This window comes from Euprymna scolopes, chromosome 5 (assembly GCF_053919585.1).
Source record: "Euprymna scolopes isolate OS-2025 chromosome 5, ASM5391958v1, whole genome shotgun sequence".
Lineage (NCBI taxonomy): Eukaryota > Metazoa > Mollusca > Cephalopoda > Sepiida > Sepiolidae > Euprymna > Euprymna scolopes.
Window position 1 is genome coordinate 179,813,133 of NC_136486.1, and position 25,641 is coordinate 179,838,773.

The 25,641-nt window shown below is 39.1% G+C and overlaps 1 long non-coding RNA gene across 1 annotated transcript in view; it reads left to right on the forward strand.

The window, feature by feature from the left end:
• LOC145277060 (uncharacterized) overlaps window positions 1-25,641 on the forward strand; it is a 72,898-nt gene that overhangs the window by 18,352 nt on the left and 28,905 nt on the right. Inside the window, exon 2 of the long non-coding RNA XR_013868101.1 lies at window positions 20,270-20,360. This is a non-coding gene — a long non-coding RNA (uncharacterized LOC145277060). The remainder of the gene's footprint in view (window positions 1-20,269; window positions 20,361-25,641) is intronic.

Sequence of the window (25,641 nt, forward strand, 5' to 3'; positions counted from 1 at the left end):
TCGAACTTTCGGCCTCTTTTGCGGTTGGGACCTGATTGCGAGTACATCCATTTCGCCAGCTCTCCGCCACCAGAAATACGGGACGCACGTGGAGTCCAAGCCGTAATAGCAGCATAGACCAAGGCCGCACCTTTTCTCTTTCATACCAACTAAGGACACAGGAAAGATTTAATTGATAAACGGACACATCACATCTGTGAGATAAGTTTCCCGCAAACCCAATTGTTTGCAACACCTTTATTTTCCTTTTTGTAAATACAGTTTTTTCATAACATTTAACTCTGTGTTTGTGTTTCCTTTCTTCTTGACGTCGTCACATTACTTTGTTACCTCAAACGTTTGGGAAATCCCAATAATTTGCAAACAATTGAAACTAGCCTTTTACGCTAGAGACTAAAAATAAAACGTGGAATAATTTAACACGAAATAGATTTGTGTAAATTCAATTCAACCGTGACGTCGCTTGAGGAAGGGAATACAAGCCTATGCTATTTTGGTGTTACTACTGGAACTGTTGAGGTTAATTTCGTCCGTCCCCCCTTTTTTTCTTTCTTTCCTTCCGTTTCCTTCCTTTATTTTGCTTGTAGATATTTGCTCTCAGCAGTATGAATGATTTTAAACAGATAAAGGGCGTTAGAGCCTTGATTTTTAATAGAGATTCCTTTAAAAGGAAAATAACTTCGGCCGTTGATTTAATGTTAGCAGAAGTGTCGCTCAATAACATTTGTTTTAAAAGGCAAGAAATTCTTATTAACAAATGGTTGACGGAGGTCGACGTAATTAATAATAGAATAAGTGAAGCCTGTGAAAAGGCCGATATCAATTTAGAAGATAGCGGTATGATGGAAGACGAAAAGTTACAGGCGGAGTTCGTTTACAACATATTCAAAAGGCTCACTGAACTGGAAGAGAATATTTCTCCTTCCAATAAAGAATCTGTCCTAGTACAAAATCCACAAATGCCACTCGCAGCCGCGTGCGTTTCAGCCCCACGGTTGCAGTGTGCTAAATTTAGTGGCATAAGAGCTGGTAAATTTGAATTTAAAAATTTCCTAGCTCAATTTGAGAATTGTGTGGACGCCGTACATTCAAAAAAAGCCAAACTATCACTTTTAAAAAGTTTTTTGACAGGTTACGCGTCTCAGTTAGTGTCTCACCTCTCGTTAGAAGATGAAAACTTTGAAGTGGCCATCAATTTATTGAGAAAGGAGTTTTTGGATATTCCTCTCATTATCGATGAAATTTTTAAACAACTGCTGGGTAATACTCCTAAATATGACCCAGAGTTTGCTAACATAAAAAGTTTTTTGTCAGAAATAAAGGCTGACCTAGCTGAACTAAAGACTTCGTATGGTCTGGATTTTTTTGAAGAAAACACTCCTGGCTACGAACTGATTAGCCATGTAATTTTTTCGAAATTACCCCCAACTCTTCAAAAAGAGATAATAAGAAAAGTTGATAGTAACTATCCAAAAATTAATCAGATCTTTGATAGTTATAATGAGGTCATAAAAACCTTGATAAAAACCAGTTTTAAAAAAACTCCAAATTCCCACCAAGACAATTTCAAATCTAGGGAAGGAAATTATAATAAAGATAATAATGTAAGGAAGGGTGTCCCAACGTTGGAAAACTTTGCTATTAAATCTAGCAAAGTTACTAAGCATTGCAGATTTTGCAGCGTCAATGGACACACTATGAACCATTGTCCAAAATATTTTTCCCTTGAGTTGAGACGTTCTAGGTGTAGAGAAATGGGCTTATGCCTCCTTTTTACAAGTGCCAATCATAGAAAAGAAGACTGCTATGGCAAAGGAAATAAATTACCTCGGAGATGTGCACATTGTAAATCCCGAGGCCACGTTACCCCACTTTGTAATGAAACAGATAAGGGTGGAAACAGTCCAACTGCTTCCACGCACGTGTGTGCTAACACTAGCATGCAGGAACAACCTTACATTTTGCCGATAGTAGCAATTACTGTTTTTAAAGGAAAACGAAAATATAGATTTAACTGCCTCTTTGATACAGGCAGTCAAAGAACCTATTTCTCCAGGAATGTTATTGAAAGATTAGGGTGTTATAAATCTCTCCTCACTCCAGTTGAATACGAGGTAAAAACCTTTTTAGGGTCGCAAACAAAAAAATTGAACCAACTTGTAGTGGGGATAGAGGTAACTAAGGGTAGTTCCTTGTCTCTACCAGTTCTTATCGATGATGAATTCGATATGAACTTAAGATTTGATAATTTTAAGTCTGTAAAGAAAAATTTAATTAATTTAAATTATACCCTGGCCTTTTTGCACAAAAAAAATGACATTCGTGTACATGGCCTTTTAGGCATTGATGTGATTCAATTCATGAAGAACATCAAAATGATAGACTGCATGCAGGGCTCTGCATGGGAGTTTCCTGCAGGCATTTCCCCGTTTGGCAATTGCCAACATTTTTTGTATGATAAACAGTGTAATCCTAAGAAGATTAAGAATAAGTATCTCCACAATTATCATGCCATAGTCTCCAAATACTCTACGTGCTCAGACATTAGGGTAAATTTCGTAATGAACCCGATAAACAGCTACCCTGATCCCCTTGCTGAAATATTTGATGAGAGTCAAGTAGAAAGAAATTTAGAGAAAACGTTTGATGTAGATTCTCTAGGTATATCATCGGAAGACGAGGCTACTTGTAATTATGACAAGAGTAAAATTATGGAATTTGAAAATTCCATTGAATTTAAAAATCATGCGTATCATGTAAAACTCCCCTGGCATGATGACAAAATCAAGTCTGTACCTTCCAATCACAGAATTGCACTTTCAGTGCTAAACGGAGTAGTTGATGCTGCAAATTCAAAATCTTCTAATGATGTACCAAATACTAATAGCTCATCTGTTCCAATGAAACAACGTCCTAAAAGGACTAAAACTTTAAAAAGTAGTAAAAACTCTCTTAATAATCCCTATATATACTATTAAATTCAGTTTATCTAAAACAATCTTCACATACCTTAGCTTATAGGTACTTATTGTAAAAAGAAGAAAAAATAATAACTGTTAATGATATCCTACCTTATTATTGAAGGGATGAAATCTCTATAGTCCTATTGGTGCACCAAAATGAGAATTCTTTACATACAAAATAAATCACTACACTCACTTCTTTCAAACCTTTAAGCTCTTTGTGAATACAATCTTCACCTCTTCTATATTGGCTATGTTTGCCTTCAAAAAATCAATTTTCCTAAGAACTTTATTATTGGCTATGTTTGCCTTCAAAAAAAAAAAAAATCAATTTTCCTGTGAACTATGTTTGCCCTCAAAAAAAAAATCAATTTTCCTGTGAACTTTATTATTGGCTATGTTTGCCTTAAAAAAAATCTATTTTTCCTGTGGACTTTATTATTGGCTATGTTTGCCTTCAAGAAAAAAATCTATTTTTCCTGTGGACCTTATTATTGGCTATGTTTGCCTTAAAAAAAATCTTTTTTCCTGTGAACTTTATTATTGGCTATGTTTGCCTTCAAGAAAAAAAAATCAATTTTCCTGTGAACTTTATTATTGGCTATGTTTGCCTTAAAAAAAATCTATTTTTCCTTGGACCTTATTATTGGCTATGTTTGCCTTAAAAAAAAATCTTTTTCCTGTGAACTTTATTATTGGCTATGTTTGCCTTAAAAAAATCTATTTTTCCTGTGGACTTTATTATTGGCTATGTTTGCCTTCAAGAAAAAAAAAATCTATTTTCCTGTGGACCTTATTATTGGCTATGTTTGCCTTAAAAAAAATCTTTTTCCTGTGAACTTTATTATTGGCTATGTTTGCCTTCAAGAAAAAAAAAATCAATTTTCCTGTGAACTTTATTATTGGCTATGTTTGCCTTCCAAAAAAAATCTATTTTTCCTGTGGACTTTATTATTTGCTATGTTTGACTTCAAAAGAAAAAAATCAATTTTCCTATGAACTTTTTATTGGCTATGGTTGCCTTCAAGAAAAAAAATAAATTTTTCTATGAACTTTATTATTGGCTATGTTTGCCTTAAAAAAAAAAAATCAATTTTCCTATGAACTTTACTATGGGCCGTATTTGCCTTCAAAGGGAGGCAAATTCAAGTTTCTGCGACCTTTCATTATGGGATAGTTTGCCTTACAATAAGCCTGCTATGAACCTCCAGCTTAAAAGCATAAGGACCTGTAACTACAGAGAATTATGTTGCAATGATTTCATATTGCAATTTTGTTTTTGGGGAGAATATTGGAATTATTACGGAGTCACTAGTGTGGTGCCCTGTGATTGGATGAAAAACAACCAATCACGGGCTGCCATTCTAGTTTCCTCCCCGACCCCTATTTGCGCGGCCCCTTCGAACTTTCGGCCTCTTTTGCGGTTGGGACCTGATTGCGAGTACATCCATTTCGCCAGCTCTCCGCCACCAGAAATACAGGACGCACGTGGAGTCCAAGCCGTAATAGCAGCATAGACCAAGGCCGCACCTTTTCTCTTTCATACCAACTAAGGACACAGGAAAGATTTAATTGATAAACGGACACATCACATCTGTGAGATAAGTTTCCCGCAAATCCAATTGTTTGCAACACCTTTATTTTCCTTTTTGTAAATACAGTTTTTCATAACATTTAACTCTGTGTTTGTGTTTCCTTTCTTCTTGACGTCGTCACATTACTTTGTTACCTCAAACGTTTGGGAAATCCCAATAAAATTCACAAATTTGATATTGCCTAAAAAACCGGAAGAGATCTCTTTTTCTGAAACGGTGAAAATTTTGTGTGTTATATTCGGTGAAAGAGATAGTCTTTTTCATACACGGTATAGGTGTTTAAATATGTCAAAAGACGAAACTGATGACATTGTCACACATGCGGGCAAAGTCAACGCCCAGTGGGAACTGTTTAAGGATTTATCAGTGGACATGTTTAAGTGCTACATATTTGTCCAGGGACTGACAGCACAGAAGGACAAGGATTTAAGGTCAAGGATATTATAAATCATGGAAAAAGATCCGGAAATGAACTTGCAAAAAGTGACAGAAGAATGTCAAAATTTGATAAATGTAAAAAGGGACACTACGAAGATAGAGGGAAAAGTCACATCCCAAGTCCAGGTAGTAAAACAGAAGACATTTCCAAAAGACAAAGGGAAAAGTTTTGAATGTTGGAATTGTGCGGGTCTGCACTTAAGAAAAAAATGCCCTTATAAAGACCAACGTTGTACCAAATGTGGCCTAGTGGGACATCGGGCATCCCACTGCCGAACTAAGCAAGATAAAAGACGGAAATGGAAGCCAAAAGTAAATGTGGTCTTGTCCAAAGAAGAAATAAAACAAAGAGGGAAACGGAAATTCGTTCACACAAATAAATGGTCACTCAGTGAAGCTACTTTTAGACACAGGTAGCGACATATCAATTATCGACGAAGTGACCTGGAAGAGAATTGGTGGTCCAAAACTGAGAAAAACACAAAAAATTGCAAAAGGTGTTTCCGGAGAGCGATTAAAATTCATGGGAGAATTTAATTGCAGTGTTTCTCTTGGATCGAAAACATTTTCCTCAAACCTTTCAGTTGTTCCAGGAATAAATTCTTGCCTTTTTGGAATTGATTGGATTGTTTTGTTTGATTTATGGGAGCTACCCATAAATTCATTGTGCAATAATGTAAGAGCATTGGAAAAGAAAAATTCCAAACAAAATGACCATTTTCTGACAGTGTTAAAAAGTGAATTCCCCAAAGTTTTTTCAGAGGGATTAAGAGTGTGCCCCAAAACTGAAGTAAATTTTGAATTAAAACAGAATGTGAAACCTGTTTTTAGACCAAAAAGAAATGTGCCCTTTTCTTCAAAAGAAGATATTGAAATTGAACTAAAAAGAATACAGAAGAATGGTGTAGTCGAAAAAGTTGACTATTCTGAGTGGGCGAGCCTCACTGTGTATGTTAAAAAGAAAAATAAGAAGATTCGGGTATGTGCCGATTTTTCTACAGGTCTTAATAACTGTCTGATGGATCATAGTTATCCACTTCCATCTCCTGAAGACATTTTTACAAAGCTGAATGGAGATAGAATTTTCTCCAAAATCGACTTATCGGAAGCTTACCTTCAGGTAAAATTCAGTGAAGAATGTTCTAAGTATTTGTGTATCAATACCCATCTAGGACTTTTCCGACTAAAAAGACTTCCTTTTGGATTAAAAGTGGCCCCGGCACTATTTCAGCAAATAATGGATATGATGCTTGCTGATTTAGATGTTGCAATCGCGTATTTGGATTACATCCTTGTCAAAAGTAAAAATGTACAGGAACATAAGGAACACATCAGAGCAGTTTTCCAAAGAATTGAGGAATTTGGTTTCAAGTTAAGTGCCGAAAAATATGAATTCTTTTTAAAACATGTGGTTAGAAGCAAGAAAGAGAAGTCTTACCGTGGGTGCTCAGCGAGTGAGTACAGGCGAAGAAAAGGAAGAACAAACATGGCGGCCAGCATTTTTATTTCGTCCGTTCTCGCATAATCTCGTGTGTGCGTGAAGATGGAACCTATAAAACGATGTTCATTTCTGGGTGCTGGGAGATGATTCCCGGCCAGCCAAGAGAGAAAAGACAGAGGACTGTAGCGATAATCTTTCTTGAACATTCCGTTTGTGTATTTGAGGTGAACCCCCCCCCCATTTTACGTCAAGCTATTTCGGCGATGACCAACGCAGGTTTAAGCAATATGATTAAGCCTTTTAATGGCGACGGTGATGTGGTGGCGTGGCTTAAAAAAGTGGACCTTGTAGCAAGGATTCAGAAGCTGGATGATGTGGCCGCAGTAATACCACTGTTTCTGGAAGGGAACGCACTGGCCCTCTATTTGGAGCTCAGTGAGCGGGAACAGGGTGATGCAGACGCCATCAAGGGTCGACTCATCGAAGCTTTCGCAGAGGGGCCTTTCGAGGCCTTTAATAAGTTGAAAGAGAAGAGGTGGACTGGTGAATCTGTGGATGTCTATGCGAATGAGATAAGGAGATTGGTTGAGTTGTCGGGCATCAGAGGACATGCCACGAGTCACGTAGTCAAGATGACTTTTGTTACCGGGTTCCCGGAAGAAATATCGAAAAGGTTGCAGCAGGTACCGGGGATGGAGACGCTGGATGTGAGTGAGCTGCTTAGAACTGCGAAAATTTTAGTGAGCACCCAGCCCACGGAGCCTGGAGGAACGACAGCAACGGTACAGCAGGATGTGGGCAGGAATCTGCCAAACCCGGGGATCGCATGTTTCGAATGCGGGGGAACACACATGAGAAGAGACTGCAGGAAGTTCTTGCAACGGACAGTGTGTTACAAATGCAATCGAAGAGGCCATTTAGCGGTAAAATGCACAAGTTCGGGAAACTGGCGAGGGGAGGCCGACGCGCCAGTGGCCGCCCCAATTCGAGAATAGAGGCGCACCCGCAGCAGATGCCCAAACAGAAGATTGCGGTGGAAGGACGGGAAATTATGGCCCTGATTGACACTGGCTGCACCACTACCATGGTGCACACTACCCTGGTCGGAAGATGGAAAGGGAAGGGAGAAGTAGTGGCATTCGATGGGTCGCGAGTGAAGTGTCGAGGGAAGAAGACCGTCACTATTGATATTGCTGAACGTCGGACGAGGGTCCATGCAATTGTCACTGATCGCCTGGTGCCTGGTGTCCAAGCCATCATTGGAATGGATGTTATATGCCGCCTTGGAGGTGTTACCATCACATGTGACAATGTGAGGTTCGGACTAGCTGAGTGCGCGGTGACGGAGAACGCTCCCAGAGGGATCAACAAGGCCGGGGAGGAAAGAAAATTGTCGATCAAAGATCAGGACTTCCGAGCCGAATTCGACGGAGAGCGGTGGATGGTGGAGTGGGCATGGAAACATCAAGTGCCATCGCTGACAAACAGGGTGGCGTGCTACACAAATTCGCTTAGAGGAGGGGCGAGAAAGGAGTTTGAGCAGGAAGTCGACCGATGGATTGAGGAAGGGATACTGATGCCTTGGACGGATGATGTGGAGTCGGGCATTTTGCCATTGATGGCCGTTCTGCAAACAACTAAAGGGAAAGTAAGACCGGTCCTGGATTTCCGAGAGCTGAACAGCCATGTTAAGTGCCATACGGAAGGCGACACCGTAGATGTGTGCAGTGAGACCATTAGGGAATGGAGGCAGATGAATGGCGCATCTACATTGGTAGATCTAAAATCTGCCTATTTGCAACTCCATGTTGCCAAGAAGCTCTGGAAATATCAGTTAGTCAAGTACAAAGGCAAAACCTACTGCCTTACACGAGTAGGGTTCGGGTTAAATTCGGCACCCAAGATTATGTCAACTATCCTCAGGAAGATTCTGGAGACAATGGGAAAGGGAGATGGGGTAGTGAGCTCATACATAGACGACATTCTGGTGAATGAAACTGTGGTAACTGCCAAGGAGGTGGTAGCTCATTTGAAGAAGTTCGGGTTGGTCGCCAAAGAGCCGGAAAAATTAGACGGAGGGGCTGCTTTGGGCCTAAAACTGAAACGAGGTGCGTCAGGCGGCCTAGAGTTTCGCAGGGGAAACGAAATCCCACAACTGAAGCAGGAGCTCAACAGACGTGAACTTTTTTCCATATGCGGAAAGTTGATCGGACATTACCCCATTGCTAGCTGGCTTAGACCAGCATGCAGCTACATAAAGAGACACGCTGAAGGACAAGGATGGAATGATAAGGTGGGAGAAAGAACGGTCGCCATGATGGAAGAGCTCCTGAAAGAAGCAGAACGGCAAGACCCAGTCCGGGGAACCTGGAACATACCGCGAACATTGGATGGAGTCGTGTGGTGCGATGCGAGCAGCATTGCAACAGGGGTCGTTTTGGAAATTGGAGGAGTAGTTGCAGAAGATGCAGCCTGGTTGAGGAAAAAGAATGACGTCAGCCACATCAATGTGGCGGAATTAGACGCGACAATAAAAGGAGTCAATCTGGCCTTGAAATGGGGACTACGTGACATCTGCATCAAAACAGACTCCGCCACGGTGTTTGCTTGGCTAAAGTCTCTCATTTCAAGTGAAAAAAGGATAAAAACGAGAGGGGCTGCTGAGATGTTAGTGAAGCGCAGGCTTGGGGTGCTGGCTGAGCTGATGCAAGAGTTTTGTTTGAAGCTTCGCGTAGACATGGTTGCTTCTGAAAAGAACCGAGCAGATGCTCTCACGAGAGTGAAGAAGAGTTGGCTGTTGCCAAAGAAAGATGTTGTTGCTGTATCGGATCTAGATGATGTTGGTGTGCGAGAACTGCACAATTTGCACCATATGGGGGTAGAGAGGACTTGGTACTTAGTGAAAAAAGTCGACCCAAGGATCACCAAAGAGCAGGTGAGGCAAGTGGTCAGGACATGCGACAGATGTCAGTCGATTGATCCTGCTCCAAGCACGCATGAAGCTGGCCAATTGGAGGTGAGTGGGACCTGGGAGAGACTGGCATGCGATGTCACCCATTACAGGGGTGGACTTTACCTTACCATGATTGACTGTGGGCCCGGGCGATTTGCTCTATGGAAGAAGCTACGTGGAGGAACAGGCAATGAAATAGCGGCAATCTTTGATGAGGTGTTTTTGGAGCGAGGCCCCGTGGAAGAGTTGTTAACCAACAACGGGACTGCGTTCAAGTCAGTAGCAGTGACAGAAGTACTGAAGAAATGGAAGATCCAACAATTTTTCAGAGCTGCCTACAGACCTAGTGACAACGGGATCGTAGAGAGAAACCACCGCACCATAAAGGCAGTTGCGGAAAGAGGAGGCACCTCACCTGAGCAAGCCGTCTTCTGGTATAACATGTCGCCTAAACTGGGACAAGTACCAGAGACGGTCCCGCAACTGTCAATGTTTGCATATTCCTGGAGGCATCCCAGGGTGGAGCTGGCAAGCTGAGAAGTAGAGGCCACAGGGACAATTAAACTCGGGGACGAGGTATGGGTGAAGCCACCGGGGGCGCGCTGCACCACACAATGGAGTAGGGGTCGCGTAACTGGGAGGAACACTAGTAACAACATTGTGGTGGGAGGAGTCCCGAGGCACATTCTTGACGTCAGACCAGTTGAGGGCAAAGCAGTGGAGGGGAGTGTGCAGCCACAGGAGGAGGACGAGACACCTCAGAGGCCAAGTAGAGAGAGGCGACCGCCACAGTGGATGAGAGACTATGAAATGTGATCTTGAGATCAGGAAGGCATGTGGTTAGAAGCAAGAAAGAGAAGTCTTACCGTGGGTGCTCAGCGAGTGAGTACAGGCGAAGAAAAGGAAGAACAAACATGGCGGCCAGCATTTTTATTTCGTCCGTTCTCGCATAATCTCGTGTGTGCGTGAAGATGGAACCTATAAAACGATGTTCATTTCTGGGTGCTGGGAGATGATTCCCGGCCAGCCAAGAGAAAAGAGACAGAGGACTGTAGCGATAATCTTTCTTGAACATTCCGTTTGTGTATTTGAGGTGAACCCCCCCCCCATTTTACGTCAAAACAGATAAAATATCTTGGTCAAATTATCGACAGCCAAGGCAGAAGACCGGATCCTCAGAGAACAGAAGCAATTGAGAGGATGCCAGCATCCCATAATGTTGCCCAGTTACAATCTTTTTTAGTTTGGCTCAATATTATGCTATTTATATTACAAACATGCATAAGTTGAGAGCACCATTAAATGATTTGTTAAAAAAAGGACAAAAGTGGATTTGGTCAAAAAAATGCCAAAACACGTTTGAAGATATTAAGAAATGCCTGCTATCAGATTCAGCTCTAGCACATTTTGATCCACAGAAAGAATTGATTGTTGCATCAGATGCAAGTGACTACAGAGTAGGAGCAGTTCTTCTCCATAAACTTGAAGATGGATCAACAAAGCCAATAGCCCATGCATCCAGATCACTTTTGCCGGCTGAAAGAAACTATTCTCAAATTGAAAAAGAAAGCTTGGCGATTATTTATGTTATTAAAAAATTCCATAGATTTATTCATGGAGGATGTTTACTTTGCAAACCGACCACAAACCCTTATTGACTATTTTTGGCTCTAAAAAAGGCATACCTACGCACACTGCGAACAGACTCCAACGAAGGAGCATAATTCTACTAAATTATAACTTTAAAATGGAGTACATTTCATCCAAAAATATCGGACATGCAGATGGATTGTCCAGGCTCATCCAAAAGTGTGCTGAACCTTTGGAAGACACAGTAATAGCTGCACTGACAGAGGAAAAAGAACTCTCCGGATTACTGTGCAACACAATCAGAGAGTTACCAGTGACTCTAGACGAAATAAATAAGGCAGCAGAAAAGGATGATTATATTGTGAAAATGAAAAAGTTGGTGCAACTAAATGGAAAATCAAAGAAAGACCCTAAAATTTTACCATTTTCCATTTGTGCTCAAACCTTGATGTACGCAGACAGAGTTGTCATACCGACTACGCTTCAGAGAAGAATTTTAAAAGAATTTCATAGTGGTCATCCAGGCATGTCGAGAATGAAAGCTTTAATGCGTGGATATACGTATTGGCCTAGGATGGACCAGGACATTGAAAAACTCGTAAGAGAGTGTCAAGGGTGTCAGCTAGCAGCAAAGGCACCACCTGTGCAGATACAACCGTGGCCAAAGACTGATACACCGTGGACTCGGTTACATATCGATTATGCAGGTCCTTTAAATGGACATTATTTCTTAGTGGTTGTCGACAGTTTCACAAAATGGCCAGAAGTGTTTAAATACAAACACCCTACTTCGATGAGTACAATAGATGCACTAAGAGTTCTCTTCAGTCGTTTTGGAGTGCCTAAAACTACTGTCAGCGACAACGGCACCCAATTTACCAGCAAAGAATTTGAAGAATTCTGCAAGGCTCTAGCCATTGAACATTTAACAATGGCAATCTACCACCGAAGGTCAAATGGCCTAGCAGAGAGGTTCGTCGATACATTCAAAAGAGCCTTGAAGAAAAACCAAGGCATGGACACTGATGAGAAAAGTCTTGAACAATTTTTGTCGGTGTACAGGATAACTCCTAACCCAAACACTGATACCGGTTCATCACCAGCCGAACTGATGTTTGCACGGAAAATCAGATCTGTATTTGACAGAATTTTACCAAGTGAAACCAGAGTAACAACAACAAAAGAAAATTTTCCAACAAGGTTTTACAAACCTGGTGACAGAATATTCTTCCTGAATTACAGGAGTGGAAAAAATTTTTGCGAAGAGGGGATTATCATGAAAAGAATCAGACATGCTATATTCTGTAAGAAGTAATAAATTCGACTGTCACAGGCATATAAATCAGCTAAGACCTCGACACATTGATGACTACAAACAGGCAGAAGAAAATGATCGGCCCCTAGAGGTTTTGTATGATTCTTTTAATATTCCCCAACCCTTAACAGAACTTACTCCAGATTTGAGAGTTCCAGCTTCTCCACCTACTTCACCCACTCAAACGATATTGAGGAGAAAAAGTACAAGGGTGAAAAGAAAAGTTAACCGGCTGAGCCCCAAGCCAAAAAGCAAACGATATTAAGCCAAATTCTCTTGGGAGAAATTGTCTTGGGGGAGGTGTTATGGTGAGATGAGCAATTCACTGCTGGAACTTTTTATCGAAAGAACATTATCACCGGTCACCGGTTGGGAGAGCCTTCCCTGGGCGGGAACACTAAAAAACGTAACATGCTGTCTCTGTAAATATTCCCAATAAACTTCTCTATTTCTTTATTACTTCAGAACCTCTTTATCCATTTATTTCCCTGGTGGAATACCTTTCTTGAATATCCTTTTATTACGGCCACCCACCGCAGGATATATAAATCTGACACGTCCCTGCTTCACTATTTCAACCCTAAAAAACCGATATACATGCACAGTGATGCGAGTTTACATGGAATCAGTGCAGCTCTGCTACAACTAGATGAGGATGGCAATCTATCGCCTATCACATATGCTAGCAAGAGCCTCACAGATATGCATGTATTGAACGTGAGCTACTGACCATCGTATTTGGCACACAGATGTTCCACCTCTATGGCCACCATTTCCAAGTCGTCACCGACCACAAACCCCTCACTATGATCATCGACAAACCACTCACTTCAGCCCCGGCATTTTGCAAAGAATGTTAATAAAACTCCAAGGATACAACTTCAGGTTCACATATGACAAGGGATCTGACAACATCTTGGCAGACGGACTATTGCGCCTACCACCACCTTATAATGCAGACCCTATCGAGCTTGATGTCCAGGTTGATACAGTTCATTTTCATCGAACAGCTGAGACAGTGTACAACAGCGGATCCTCTGTTTAACGAGCTGAGAGAGACCATCAATATGGGATCGCCAGAGACAATCAAGCAGCTGCCCACTGACATCAGAGTGTTCTGGGGTCTAAGAGATCAGCTCTCAATTGATGATGGTCTTATCCTCAAAGGACAAAAAATTGTCACCCCCCCCCCCAGACACTGCAAAAAAACATATTAAAACAACTTCATGCTGCTCATTTAGGACAGAAGAAAACAAAACTCCTTGCCAAGGACACTGTTTATTGGGTAAACATAAACAAAGACATTGAACAGTTCACAAAGTCATGCAGTAGCTGTCAACAGCATCAGCCCTCCCAAATGCAAGAGCCACTTATGTGAAGTGAATAGTATCAGTAAGTAAAGAATTGCCTTTTAGAAAGGTTTTATTAACTGTAAAATACACGTACGCTCTTGAAAGGATCGAGCGGGAAAATGAAACAGAGGGCGCTTTTATTATGAATGTCAATCCCAAGGGGGATAACTCTTAACAACAAATTAAATCATAACATTTTCCCCGTCCTAAAGTATTCAAGTAAGGGGTAATTAATTATAGACAATTTTTTTTTTTTTTTTTTTACAATCACATAAGAATCATTTTATTTACAAATAACATATGAACCCAAACTGCAGTTTTTTCAGTATTTAGTCACAAAATCCTTATATTTACTAGGGAATTGTCGAACTCGGGACGACCTCCGCACAGATTGGCAGGAATGCTGATTTTCAGTATTATTTTTTAGTGAAATCTGATTTTCTTCAAGATCAGACGATTGATTTTTGTCTTCCTCATGACCAATGTTTTCATTAGTAGAAGGTTCAAATAAAGTCTCTGAAGTAGTAGGATTATTATTAGAGTTTTCTTCATTTGATGAGTTTGGAGCTAAGTCTCGAACGTTGACAGTGGTTTCAGTACCAGAAGGTAGTTGAACATAAGCGTAGTGGGGGTTGACATCTATTAGGGTGGCAGGCGTTACAGGAGGGTCATGTTTACTTGTTTTAGTGTGGTTTCTAATATATATTGGGCCTGGTTTAACCCAAGAAGGAATTGAAATTCCGGAAGCAGATTTACGACTATATTTAAATAGTCTATCATGGGGAGTCATATTAGTGGCAGTACAAAGTAATGATCTAATTGAATGAAGTGCGACCGATAGTATGTCTTCCCAATAAGGTAGTTTCATTTGATTAGAATGTAATGTTGTTTGAATGGCCTTCCATAAGGTACCGTTGAGTTTTTCAATCTGTCCATTACCTTCAGGATGATACCTACTTGTTTTAGAAGTAGCAATTCCTTTTTTGTGTAAAAAATCCTTTATTTCTCTTGCTAAGAAATCAGAAGCACGGTCAGTATGTATCATGTCAGGCAAACCAAAAATTGAAAAGAGTTTGTTTAGACAGTGGATAATGGTTTTGCTTGTCATATCTCTGCAAGGAAAAGCGAAAGGAAAACGGGAATACTCATCAATTAGAGTAAGTAGATATTTGTTGCCATGTATAGAAGTAGGTAGAGGGCCTTTAAAATCAAGATTTAATCGTTGAAAAGGTAATATGGCTTGAATGAGAGTCCCTCCATTGGTATTGGCGAATTTGGGTTTCAGTAATTGACAGGATGAGCAAGAGTCAGTAATATTCTTAATTTGATCCAAAGTAAAAGGGAGGTTCCTCGTTCTTATAAAATGGCTTAGTCTTGAAACACCAGGATGACATAATTGTTTATGTAAATCACGAAGATCTTGTAGATTGTAAGTAAGAGCAGAGATGCGAGAGAATGTGTCAGCAGCAATATTTTCAGGTCCAGGTCGATAAACTATAGTGAAATTGTATTGGGATAATTCTATACGCCAACGACATATTTTGTCATTCTTAATTTTTGATTTTCTTTTATTGTCGAATATGAAGCTGATGCTCTTCTGATCTGTGATGACTTTAAAGTGCCTGCCGAGTAGAAAATGTCGCCACTTACAGAGAGCTTCTACAATAGCGGCTGCCTCTTTTTCTACTGCATGGTGCTTAATTTCGTTAGTATTGAGAGTTCTTGAAAAAAATGCAATAGGACGACCTTCTTGATTTAGTGTTGCAGCAATGCAATAGTTACTAGCGTCCGTTTCTACTTCAAATTCTTTATTTGGATCTACCGTTATTAAAGTGGCGTCTTTTAGATCATTTTTCAATGTTTTAAAAGATTTTAATACAGATGGAGGTAGTGGAAATTCTTTGTTTTGATTTAGTAATAAAATTTTATCAGAAAATTTTTTAATGAATTTGCAGTAATAGGAAAACATTCCAACTATTCTTTTTTGAGATTTAAGATTCAGCGGAGGTGGCATTTCGAGTAATGGTTTTAGTCTTTGATAATCGGGAGCTATTTGATTATTTTCTATGGTGTAGCCGAGTAGAGTAATAGAACTAGAAGAAATTATGCTTTTATTTTCATTTAAAGTGATGTTATATTGTTTAGCAATTTTGTAGAATTTTTGAAGATTGTAATCGTGTTCTTCTTGATTTTTTCCGCATATAGTTACGTTATCAACATACACAAAGGTATCGGTTAGATTTTCTTTTTCTATAATATAGTCTATGCTCCTCTGGAAAGCACTTACTCCATTGGTGACGCCAAAAGGAAGACGAGTAAATTGAAAAAGTTTGCCACTTACTTCAAACGCAGTGAATTTACGATCAGCATGATTTATAGGTATTTGGTGATAAGCAGATTTTAGGTCGAGAGTAGAGAAGATGTTATATTGAGCGATGTCGTCTACCATCTTATTGATATTAGGCATTGGGTAAGCGTCTAGTTCCGTGAATCTATTAATGGTATCGCTGTAGTCGACTACCATTCTTTTCTTATGATTCTCATTCGAAGTTACAAGAACTTGCGCTCGCCACGGAGATATCGAAGGTTCAATTATGCCTTCTTTCAACATTCTAGCAGTCTCTTCTTTTATGAATTTGTTGGCGGCAAAAGTGTAACGTCGGGATTTTGTCGCAATAGGAGTAGTATGAGGAGAAAGATTAGAAAAGAGAGGAGGGGGTGGAACGTTTATGGTAGGAAAAAAATTATTCGTGTTTATAGCTCCAATTATAAGTTTGTCTCTAGGACCGTCGAATTTAAGTGTTACTTTTTTATATTTTTTAAAATATCTTTTCCGATTATTAAATCAATGAAAAGGTTTTCAATGATTTCAATTGTTATTCCAGAATGGGTTTTATCTTTCAGTAATAAATCCACGACAGCTTCGCCAGTTATTTTAGCATGTTGATCGGAAGCAGCCAGAGCTATAGTTTTGTTTTTAGGTATTGTGAAGAGTTTAAGTTTTTTAGCAGTATTTTCATTAATGAATGTTTTTACACTGCCGGAGTCCACCATAGCGTTCACGAAGTGCCCGTTAATTTGGCATTGAGTGAATGTGACATCTTTGGAGTTAGTTCCTAGTCAGGATAGAGAAGGTGAGGGGTAGTCAGAGTCGTCATAAAGAACAGCAGTATGAGTGTTAGAAATAGAAGATTTACACACTTTAGCCCAATGACCATTTTTTTTGCATTTTTTACATTCGGCGTTTCGTGCAGGACATAAATATCGAGGATGACGTGATTTTCCACAGAAAAAACAAACCCCTTTTGGATGCATATTTTCTTTAGTCACAGCTATACGATTGTAGCCCGAAGGATTATTTGTAGCTGCTACAGTAAAGTTATTTGCGTAGCTTATCGAATGCTTTTCTGCTTGTTCAAGAGATCTGGCCGTGGCATATGTGTCTTGTAAAGTCAGGATGGGTTTTTCTAACAGTCGTTGTCGGATGGACGAAGAAGAAATTCCACCGATGAAAGCTTCCCGAATGTATTGATTTTTGTTTTCTTCAGCAGAAACCGCTTCGAAGTTACATGTTTTGGCAAGCATTTCCAATTGTAGTATGAAGGCATCTATATTTTGTGTTGTTTGTTGCTTCGTCGTCATCAATCGATATCTATTATAAACAATATTTTCAGGTTTTAAATAAGCGGCGTCCAATGTTCTTAATGCACTATCGTAGTCGGTTTTATCGCTTATTAAATCGAAAACAGAGGCTGAAATACAATTGATCAAGGCAAAGAAATTATCTGAAGTGTTTTCGATTAATCCGTTATTATGTGAGCAGATATAATTCTGGAGTGTTAATTTCCAATGCCTATAGGATTTTTCGGAATTATGGCATGTAGGTTCCACCTCGAATCTGTCGGGACGTAAGATTCGATCCATTATTTTTTTTTTTTTTTTTTTTTTTTTTACAGTTAATAAAATTGAAGTGAATAGTATCAGTAAGTAAAGAATTGCCTTTTAGAAAGGTTTTATTAACTGTAAAATACACGTACGCTCTTGAAAGGATCGAGCGGGAAAATGAAACAGAGGGCGCTTTTATTATGAATGTCAATCCCAAGGGGGATAACTCTTAACAACAAATTAAATCATAACATTATGCAACATGACATCCCAACAAAATCATGGGATGTAGTTACACACAGACCTATTTGATCTCCACTGAAGTCAATGGTTGATCATAGCTGATTATTACTCAAAATATCCTATAGTCAAACGCCTACCTGATCACTCACCAAGCAGTGTCATAGTAAACATCACATGCCAAATCTTCTCAGAGTTTGGCATACCATCAAAGATAGTCAGCGATAACGGACCACACTTTTCAAGTCATCTCTACTGCGACTTCGTCAAAGAATGGGGCTTCCATCATGAGACCACATCACCCCAGAGACCACAAGGGAATGGCTTCATAGAATGTCAAATAAGGACTATCAAAACCATTCTCAAGAAAGCCAAACAGTCGGGAACAACTCCTGAGCTCGCACTGCTGCACCCCAATTTCAAGTGTCATACCAAGCCCTGCACAATTACTCATAGGTAGACGAATCCAATCTCCACTGATCACCAAAATCAGAAACAACAACCACGATCAGGATCAGATATACAGTGCATTCCAACAATGTCAGCAGAACCAAAAGAGGTATTTTAACCGACATGCACTCAAGGAAGATCTACCATCCCTATACGGTGGCCAACGGGTAAGGGTACAGAATCCTGTGTCTGGAAGCTGGGACCCAGTGACTGCCGTATCCCAGGCAGATGGTCACCACTCTTATCTCCTGGAGAATGTCAATGGACATGTGCTGCAAAGAAATCGACAATACATAAGAAGCATTCCAGTGACGCCTACCCTACAAATGTCGCAAGACCTCCCCAACACAGCTCCACAAAAATGTACAACGTCTGTGGATCCACTTGTGTGTGCATCCCCAAACATACCAAATGACACTCAAAAATGTACCCGTAGTTGAAGGGTGGTACGACCACCATCAAAAATGAACTTATGATGAGCACACACTCATAACCTCCCAGCAAACATCTCATGGGCAGAATAATCCCCTGCTTTGCTGCAGCTGTCCAGACAGTCTACCCCGAACCAGCTTTTCCATTTTCTTTGTTTTGTTTTACATGCCTAAGTCATCTTTGTTTTCAGAGAACGGGAGATGTAATGATATGGCTGCTCTTTCATTTCAGTAACTTTTATATAGACTCTTTCGTTCCGGTTTCCTGATCTAAGTTTTGTATGCACTCACACACGCGCATAGCAATCTGTGAATAAAGCGGGACGCCTTCTTATTCAGTACCTTTCTTACCAACCAGACACACGTGTTCCAAGTCTCATTATTACACATTCATGCACAACACAACATGACAATGCCAGACGTCGGTGAATGTCAATCAAGGACCCTACACTAATTTTAAATTCAAATTAGGCAGTCGGAATTACCTGAATATTACTGAATTATTAAAAAAAAAAAAAACTTTAATCATAGTAGCAGATGAAAAATTGCCGCCATCTTGTTTTTATAAATTGAAGCGAAAGAAAACCATAAACAAGGGAAATGTGTTTCTGAGTCTGTTTCTCATTTAAGATTTTTCACAATTGTTTAATATAAAAATAACTGTTTGCCTAAAAATTAAATAACGCAAAAAATAACATATATACAAGGTTTTTGCAACTGTTTTCTAAAAATTATCCGGAGGAAATTACCTCCCTTGTGACTCTCGTGTGTTTTACATAGCCATACACGAGCGTTTTCTTCACATTTTATTTTCTTTAATAAATAATTTTCTACCTTAGCGGTTTTTATAATATAATCATCTTAAAAATACGAAAAATACGTAGATACTATTAAAAAAAGAAAAGAAATTAACATTGACGTTTGACTAAAGACATTGAAAAATTCCCATTTCCGACAAACCGGTCGGAATAAACCTTCAATTGGACTCCTCAACACCGTCAGCTTTATAGGCTCGCAGAAACGATGGAAGTGGAAAGCTTGAAGTGAAGACCCCACCCCCTCTAAATTTAATAGAATCCATGATAATATATTTTCAGTGAATGCACTTATGTTAAATATTATTAATAATAGTAGTAATGACAGTAGTTTTTTTCTTTTTGTGGTGTTTACACTTGTGTGTCGGATCTCTTATTTGTTTTTGAGTAGGCTAAGTGACAAGTGTTACTATTTAATTTGACGAATTCACAATTTAAAAATGATTTACTTTCATTAATTAAAAACGATTCTGTATGAATTTTTCATTGACGATCGATAAAAAAAAAAAAAAAAAAATCGCAAGAAACTTCGTTTCTGTTCATTTTTTTTCTTTTTGCCCGTTAGTGTTTTTACCAGGCGACCAAATCACCTGAATGGTTCACTACACCGAACAAAATAGTTCTCTGTAATGATAATCTCCTAATTTGTTTCTTTATTAAAATAAAAGTTCATTAATAATGGCATGCATTATTTATGAAGAGTCCGTAATGTTGAAAAAATGTTTAAATAGTTGAAATGAATAGAAAGCAATGGAGATCTATGTTTGGGTTCCTACGTAACGCGCAATGTTTTTATTTTAGAGATGTACATTGTCAGTCTCCTCCTGCCAGCTACATTCTCCGCGACAGAATCATTCAAATGCCCATGTTACAAAAAAAAAAAAAAAAGAAGGTAAGTGATGCCTCTCTCTCTCTCTTTCTCTCTCTCTCTCCCTCTCTCATATATATATATATATATATATATATATATATATATATATATATATATATATATATATATATATATATATATATATATAGTTTATTGTGTTTGTTTACAACTTCTAGAGCTTCGAACAAAGATCTCTATAACGATTTTTGTTTTGAAACTACATTATTTAAGATACCCGCATAACTATATGAAAGGAAACAATAATAATGAAGTAAGGAGACGATAACAAAAATTTCAAGAGAAAAATAATAATAAAAATACAATAAATAAAAAAAAAATTGCCAATATATATAATAAATATTGGTCAATGTCAAGTTTCTTCCCAACTCATCCAAAAACTTTAAAATGACGACTTTTAAAGGTTTTCGGTGGTGCTGAAAACAAATATCACGTTTAAATTTGGGGCAGATAAGTAGTTTTCATGATATGAAGACATTACTTTTTCCAAAAGTGGGGGATGATCACCTTCCTATATATATTTAACGTAAAATGAGCACCCACTTTCTAACCACCTAGTAATTTCTTCATATCATAAAACAAATTTAACTGTGATATTCGTTTTCAGTCCCACCCCCTCCCGAAAACGGGTGCTGTTTTTTTTTTTTTTTTTACTAAGAGATTCGTTCATTTTTCATAAGTTAGGGCAGGACGCTAATAATGCTGTCAGTAAGCTTACACGAGCGGTTTACAAAAATATACTTTTGTTTTTCGTTCGTTTTTTTTTTTTTTTTTTTTGAGGTAGGTATTCAATTATAGAACTTGTATAGTTTTTAGCAGGTGCTTCTTCTGTAGTTTAATTAATTTAATAATCTCCCAAAACACATACTTAAATCATTCGTTGACATCTATGCTGATGACATGACCATCTATGGCAACACATCAAAGGCTGTAAATGACAAAGTTCTCTCTGATTCTCTCTCCTCTGATCTTGAGCATGTGGTACAATGAGGGAAGAGGTGGCTGGTTACTTTTAATACATCTAAAACCAAGCTCCTATCTTTACATCATCAACACTCTGATCCCCATCTGGCATCAATTGAAATGGATGGCTCTCGTCTTGGGGAGGCTCCATGTTTTGACAAGCTTCTGGGTTTGACCTTTACTCTTGATCTGAAATGGAACACGTACATGAATTCTGTTGCCCAGGTCGCTGGGAAAATGGAAGGATCCTTCTACTGCTCCAGAAGATATATCACTGCTGATGCAATTCTCTATCTGTATAAAAGCCAAGTACGTCCAAGGATGGAGTACTGCAGCCACATCTGGGCAAGAGCTGCTAAAAGCAGCCTATCCTGCCTTGACAGAGTACAAAATAGACTTCGTGGCTTAGTGGGGAATGCCCTTTTCTCTTCCCTGCAATCTCTCTCCCACAGAAGAGATGTTGCGAGCCTGTCTTTGTTTTATCGTTATTTCCATGGCCAGTGCTCGCCTGAGCTCCAATCTCTGGTCCCTCCTTGCCAGTCTTTCACAAAAAACACCTGTCTAGCTGAAACTACTGTCAGTAAGTTTCCCCACTCTTCATCTGTGCCTAAATCAAGGCATAGATTCCATGACCAAAGCTTCTTTCTTAGAAGTGCACGCCTGTGGAACTCTCTCCTGTTTGCCTGTTTCCCACCTGACTATAATTTGGATGTCTTCAAGTCCAACATAAACAAATTCCTGATGAATCGCCCCCTTAAGTAAGACACTTTATCAAATCTCCAATACTAATGATTACTACGATACTATCCCATTGATTACTGTACACGCAATTACCCTTATCCTTGAGTGGTTTCCAGGCCTTGATAAGTGGGGACCTCCATGTGAAAAAAAAGCACCTGTTAACAACTGTACAAGTTCTATAATGACAAAATAACGAAAAACAAAAGTATGTTATTGTAAACTTACTAACAGCATAATTAGCGTCCTAAATTATGAGATGAAAAAATGAACGAATCTCTTAGTAAAAAAAACAGTGCTGGTTTTCGGGGATGCTGAAAACGAATATCACAGTTAAATTTGTTTATGATATGAAGAAATTACTAGGTGGCCGGAAAGGGGCTGCTCATTTTACGTTAAATTTATATAGGAAAGTGATCCCCCACTTCTTGAAAAAGTAATTTCTTCACATCATGAAAACTACTTATCTGTCCCAGATTTAAATGTGATGTTCGTTTTCAGCACCATTGAAAACCTTTAAAAGACGTCATTTTTAAGTTTTTTGAGGAGTTGGAAAAAAACTTACATTGACCTAAATATTTAATAAAAAGGGGAAATGTGAGTAGAAATAATAATGCTGAAATAAAAGTAATAATAAAATCATAAAATAATAATGAACGTAATTATATAGATACTAATTAATTAATTAATTAATAATAATAATAATATTGATTATATATGGGCCAGTGAGCCACCTCAGAATGAGAAACGACTGAAAGAAGACATTTTGATGGGCATTCAGGAAATTGATCCCTGCCTCTAAATTCCACAATTTGCATTTTTTCCCCCTTTTTTCATGTTAATCATGTCGATTACAAGCTTAACTTTCAGATTAAAAAAAAAATAAATAAAATTATGATTTTTATTGTCGGGAATCAGTTTTCAATTATAACATTCTACTAAATTGAACACATACTTTGTGATTTTCACAGAGAAAAATATTGCAACTATCTCACATAACCGGTGATTGTTCCTGTTTAGAAAAAGGGGTTAGGGGAAATTTTGGGTTTGTTTTACTATACATATAGATTTGAAAAAAATGGTCAAAAAACAAATATATAACAAATAAATGTTATCAAAAGCAAGATAAGTTACTTTTCTACCTAACTGGATAATTTTTTTAGTGTTTTTATTTAAAGTAAGTGTTTATTCAGCTCGAAAAACATAGTGTTTACCGATGTATTTGAAAAATGCAAATGGCAGCATGCTCGCTGTTAAACACGGTAAGCTTAGGAAAACAAGTTTAAACAAAAAATGATACAAAATACTGTTAGAAACTCACTCAATATATGTTACTGTGACATAGGCGGACATATATTCCATAGGTTTCTAACAGTATTTCATATAATTTGCTTGTTTGCACTCATTTTCTCAAACTTACCGTGTTCAACGGTGAGCATGCCGCCATTTTTCTTTTTAAAATATATCGATAAACACTATGATTTTCGAAGCGATTACATGTTTTAAAGTGAGTAAAACCACTAAAAACTTTTCCAGATAGGTAAAAGAGTAACTTATCTTGCCTTTGATGACATTTATTTGGTATATATTTGTTTTTGACCACTTTTTCGAATCTATGTGTATACTAACACAAACCCATTTCCTATTTTAGCGTCGGAAAAATTCCAAAAATATTGAATTCAAAGTTTAATTGTATAAAACATAACATACGTTTATTGGAAGCATGTAAAAAAAAATCCCTTCTGTTGGGGAGCAGGTTACCCAAGTGATTAATTGCGCATCTGCGGTTGCAAAGGATTAACCTTTGCGCCCCTTTCCACTGGGGACGAGTAACAGTGTAGTTTAGCAGGAACAATATAGGGTGGCGGGAACAACATAGCAGTGAGGTGAAAAGAGTTGATCAGATGTGTAACTATTCACTAATCACAAGTGAAGTTGTCTGATTGGAGGCTGCCTTTTTATAATAAGTAGGAGCATGCCTCCCAGCACTACCCCTAGCCTATTTATTCCTCGTAGCGTCTTTAACTCAGGCTGGATAATTTCCCCAGACGCAAGCAACACCAAACGTGAGTAAACAGTCTTCATTTTTTTTTTGACACATTCCCAACAACAACAACAAAAGAAAAAAAAAAAAGAAAAAATGGTGACCAAAAACGGTGACAATGTTCAATTCACGTACTTATGCAGGAAGCAGGCTTGGCCTGCTCCTACGTCTTCTTTGGGGCGCACAATCCGGGTAATACCACTTCTGTCTTTTGGGGGCGCTCTGTCGATTCCAATACATTGGAAATGGTACCACCTGTCGCAGGCATCACATGTGATCATATCCAGGTTTTGTTGTGGACAATCACAGCTAGGGCACAACCAAGCTCTTGCCTCCGCTACGGGGACAAATCCGGTTCTTCTTGGTGAGACATGTCAGCAGGATGCTCAGAAGTCATGGAGAGTTCTAAGGGATACAGGTGTCTCAAAAAATGCACTTCTAGTTGTCCATTAGCCTTTTTGACACAAGCTACTCTGGTTACACCGTCATTACCGGAGATCAACTCAGCAATAGTCCTCAAAGCCCAAAATGGTCTGGGCTTCAGTGGGCTCTTAATTAGGACCACATCGTCATTCTGAAGTCGATCACCTAATTGAAAACGGGACTGTACAGGAGCCTTCCTCCCCAAACCCAAAAGATACTCCTTGTACCATATTTCCCTAAATTTTTCCAGGCACTAGTTTCTAAGTTCTAAGGAATGCACCAACTTGCTCCAGTTGGGTGGCATGGATGCAGTCTTATCTTCATTCAATCGCAATAATAATTCAAGGCACTGATTGGGCCTGATGAAAATATTAGGGGTGACTGCAGTGATGCCCTTGTCGGCCGATGATTGGTAGGTCAGAAGTCGGTTGTTAACCGACTTCTGTATGTCAGATATTACAGTAAGAAGGGTAAAATAGTCCAAATTGCCTCTTCCAATAACCTTGAATAGGTAGTTCTTGATGGTTCCAATACATCGTTCCCATGTTCCCCCATACCAAGGGGAGAATGAGGGGATGGTTCTCGGCTTTAGATTACTGGGTCCATATCTATCTTGGTAATCTTCTAAAGAGCGCAAGCCGGCTGAAAAGTCTCCCCCTTCCCTTGAACATCCTAGCATTGTCACTGTACAGGGCTTCAGGGACACTGTTCTAGTTAGTAAACTGAACCAGAGCTTGAAAAAAAGATGACACGCTCATGTCCAGAACCACCTCGATATGTATGGCCCTGATGTTCAGGCAGGTGAACAGCAGTAGATACACCTTTTGAATCCTTTTTCCTTCATGCACTCACAGATGGCCGGTGTAGTTGATTCCAGTGTATCGGTACAGGGTACTGAAATCAGTGCAATGCGATGGCAAGTCGGCAGCAATATTCGGTTGCACTGGCCTGGAGTTGTAACGTTTACAACCTGCACAGTTGGACAATGTCAGATTAACAGATTGTCTCCCCTGGGGGACCCAGTAGCTGCGCTGCCTCACTTCGGCCAGGGTCGATCCAGTCCCAAGGTGACAACATTTTTTATGGTAGTCCAGAATAATAAGTTTTGTCACAGCG